Genomic DNA, 4,715 nt, shown 5'->3' on the forward strand with positions numbered 1-4,715 from the left:
ATAAAGAGAAATACTTTTAACTGATGGTATATGGAGGGGATTATAATCAATGTAATGAAACAAGTTATATGAATTGTTGAATGTAAAACTGATGATGTGCCCTGTAAACTTTCACTCAATCCACAATAAAAACCTTAAATTAAAAAAAAAAAATCAGTTGGATTCCTCTACAGTAACAATGACAGCACTGAAAAGGACATCAGGAAAGCAATACCATTTACAATACCCGTCCAAAGGATGAAATATCTGTGAATAAATGTAACCAGAGAAACAAAGGACCTATACAAAGAAAATTAGAAAACACAAATAATACAAGAAACCCAAAGAGACCTACAGAAGTGGAAGAACATAGCATGTTCCTGGATAGGAAGACTCAACATCATGAAAATGTCAATACTACCCAGAGCAATTTACACATATAATGCAATCCCAATCCAGATTCCAGCGAAATTCTTCAAAGAGATGGAAAAGACAATTACAAACTTTATATTGAAAGGAAAGAGACCCAGGATAAACAAAGCACTGCTTAAGAAGAAGAACAAGGTTCGAGACCTCTCACTCCCCAATTTCAAAATCTACTACATGGTTACAGTGGTCAAAACAGCCTGATACCAATACAATGAAAGATACATTGATCCATGTAACAGAATGGAGAATCCAGAAATTAACCCATCCACATACAAACAACTGATTTTTGACAAAGTGCCTAGGTATATTGCATGGGGAGGAGATAGTCTCTTTAACAGATGGTGCTGGCAGAACTGGAAAATGATATGTGAAAGACTGAAACAAGACCTTTACCTCACGCTCTATATAAAAACAAACTCAGCATGGATTAAAGACCTAAAGGTGAATCCCAAAATTATGAAAGTCATCAATGAATAAATAGGGACAAATGTGAGGGCTCTAATACAGGGAATACACAGACTACCAAACATTTTGAAAATTACACAAAGCAGACAAAATAGATGACTAGGATACACTAAAAATTAAAAACTTACGTGCATCAAAAGACTTCACCGAAAGAGTAAAAAGGAAACCCACAGAATGGGAAAAAAAATCTTTTGCAATGACAAGGGACTTTTGCATTAGACAAGGGACTTATTTCTAAAATATATAGGACACCTCTACAAGAAAAAAGACAAAATAACCCAATTAAAATGTGGGTGCAGGACATGAACAGACACTTCACCATGGAGGAGATCTGGGCAGCCAACAAACTTATGAAGAAATGTTCACTATCACTAGCCATTAGAGAGATACAAATCAAAACAACAATGAGATATCATCTCACACCAGCAATAGCAGCAAAGATCAAAAAAGTAGAGGACAATAAATGGTGGCAAGGATGTGGAGAGACTGGGATGCTCCTACATTGCTGGTGGGTTTGCAAAAATGGCCCAACCTCTCTGGAAAGCAATATGGCATTTCCTCAGAAGGTTGTAAATAGAAATACCTTATGATCCAGTAATTCCTCTACTTGGTGTTTACACACAAGAAAAATGAGTCATAACATGAGTATGCACACCAATGTTCATAGCAGCACTATTTACAAGAGCAAAAACATGGTAGGTGTTTTTTGATAAAAGGAGGAGAGTGATTGATTTTGCAGCCCAGGAGTGGAGGTCCCTGGGACCATCAAGTGAGAAGAATGGAGAGCGGGACCCTACCCAGAGAGGCAGTGATGCCAGGGATGGAGACAGAGAAGATGACGTGGACAGATAGAGTGGCTGGGGACACTGAGCTCAGGAAGGGACAAGTCCTGTGTGCTGACGGCTGGGGGGCGGGCCTGTGGGGTATACCCTTTGGTTATTTGGTGATGCATGATGGGAGTGTAATCATTGCAATGAAACAAAATACGATAGGATGAATGTAAAACTGATATTCTTCCATGTAAACCTCAGAATAAAAACTTACACTAAAAAAAAAAGATAAAACAGACTGTTTTAGGCAGGGAAAAAAATGAATAAATTACAGGGTAAATGCAAAGAAACATACATTTGCACATCAAAATATGAAAAGGGGAAAATCATAAAGATTTAGTAAACAGGAACACAACAGAAATGAAAATGAAAGGAAAATAATTTGTAACAAATAATCCAACAGCACCACAAAAAAACACACAGAAAAATGACAATGGTCAATTCATATCTATTGATAACTATACTGAATTTAAATGGATTAAATGCACTGGTCAAGAGATATAGAGAACAGAATGGATAAGAGACAGAGAGAGCAAAATGGTCCAACCACTCTGGAAAGCAATATGGCGCTTCCTCAGAAGGTTGGAAATAAAAATACCTTATACTCCAGCAATTCCTCTACTTGGTATTTATAGGATCCTTCAACATGTTGTCTACAACAGGCATATCAAAAACGTGGTGGTGGTGGTGATGTGCCCTGGAGTTGGTTCCGACTCATATTGACCCTCTATAGGGTTTCTGAGGCTGTAAATCTTTATGGGAGCAGAAAGCCTCATCTTTATCCCATGGACATCCTAAATGCTTATCAACAGAAGAAGGTAAAGCAAACATACAATAGAATACTACAAAATGATGATGCATATCTGTGAAACACTTCACGGCATGGTTGAACTTGAAGGACATTATGATGAACCAAATTAATCACTTACAAAAGAACAAATAATGCAGTAGAAAGTTTTTTTTTTTTAAGATTTTCTTGATAAAAGGAACAATCGATGATGGTTACAAGGGAAGGGGAGAGAGAAAAAATTATTCATGGGCTGGAGGGTTGTTGTTGTTTTTAAGTGCCGTCGAGTCGGTTCTGACCCATAGCGACCCTGTACAGGGTTTCCGAGGGTGTAAATCTTTACAGGAGTAGAAAACCTCATCTTTCTCCCATGGAGCGGCTGGTAGGTTCGAACTGCTGACCTAAAGGTTCACAGCCCGATTCGTAACCACTACACTACCAGAGGGTAGACACATGTTAATGTGGGTGACAGGGCAGGTAATACACAAGAGGGAGGTTTGCAGAGGAAAGATGAGGTATCGGGAGACACAGGGAAGAATGCAATAGTTAAAGTGAATACTATTAACTATTGGTATATTGAGGGGATTACAATCATTGCAATGATTTATATGATTTGTTGAATGTAAAGCTGATGAACTGCTCTATTAACCTTCACTAAACTCACAATAAAAAGTTGAAAGAAAGAAGAGACACATGCCTACTCTAGATCCTGTGCCCATGGTAGATATCAGCAACTGATCATGACATGAAAGTGTGAGAATTAAACCTGAACCTGACTTCAGAAACCTTTTCACTGGAGGTAAACTCAAAACCCACACCCATTGCCATCAAGTAAATTCTGACTCCCAGAGACTCTCTAGGACAGAGTAGAACACCCACAAGACTTCCAAGGCTGTAAATCGTTATGGAAGTAAACTGCCACATCTTTCTCCCACTGAGCGACTGGTGGGTCCCAGCCGTTGACAAGCAGCTGACCACTTAACCACTGGATCACCAAGGCTCTTTCACTAAAGACGGAAATGATCAATTTCAATTCCTACCTCAGAAAAATTTCTAAAGAAAATAGCAGTCATGGACCCGGCTAGAAGCTTGTGTTCTATTGCAAAGACCTGTGACACCCAACTGAGGGCTTCCTTTTGGTTCATCCGGAGGTAGGCTGGGAGAGTCAGAGAGCAGTCAGTATGGCTGGGAGTTTGAGAGTAATGGCCTTGCCTCCTCACCCTTGCTGCTGTCAGGAGCTAGTCAGTCAGCTCTGGCTCATGAAGACCTTATGTATAACAGAAAGAAAGGTGGCCTGATCGTCTGCTATCACAGTATGGCAAACTCGGAGATGAGATGGTCCTCATTACTAGGTGGGCCAAATCGAAGGACTGTCCCATTTTACCTCTTAGAATGACCAGGTAATGTGCCTCTGTAACCTGTTTGAGCCAAAACTCTTGATCATTTTCCTTCTCTTCTTGATCTCACTTCCCTGTTCCCTTAGCAGCACTACATGGGTTGGGTTATTATTGTTCTTAAGCACTCTCAAGATGGTTCGGACTCATAGTGATCCTGTCTAGGTTTTCCGAGGAGCAGTTGGTGGGTTTGAACTGTCAAACCTTACCAGTACTAATTGGGTTGTTGTTTTTAAGTGCCATCGAGATAGTTCCTACTAACAGGGTTTCTGAGGAGCACCAGGTAGGTTTGAACTGCTGACCTTGTGGTTCACAGTCTAGTGTTGTTTCTATAGTGCCATACTAGAAGTCTACTACATGAGTTACTCCCAAATTAAATACCTTGACACTTCTTTCCAAGGTAGGCTTTCCTTTGGGAACCACCCAAGACAGTAGCAAAGTGACCTGTTCCTCCTGCCCCCTCTGGCCCTCTTTCCCTGTCACTAGGACTTCCCTTTTCAAATAGACCAATTCCTGTAACTACTCTCAGAGCACCACCCTTCTGACCTTCTCTAACCCAGGCTGCTCCACATTCCTAAGGAATCAGCAGGGCCTGAGGGAGTCTCTCTGTCCCCTTGCCAAGCCCTCAGGCCTTCCCGCCTGGGCAACCGCCCTCCCCTTTGCTGGTCCTCTGCCAGAGAGCAATCCACTACCTCACTACACCTAGAGGACTGGAGTCCTCCTGAGCATATTTTTCTGGCCTGTCTTCTTTATTTAACCCCAATACCTGGGAGTCAGTTCCTCCCAACGTCTTTGTCAGGAGAGAAGGGCGAGGCTCCTGACTCACAGCGA

Source organism: Chrysochloris asiatica, unplaced genomic scaffold, assembly GCF_000296735.1.
Source record: "Chrysochloris asiatica unplaced genomic scaffold, ChrAsi1.0 scaffold00046, whole genome shotgun sequence".
Lineage (NCBI taxonomy): Eukaryota > Metazoa > Chordata > Mammalia > Afrosoricida > Chrysochloridae > Chrysochloris > Chrysochloris asiatica.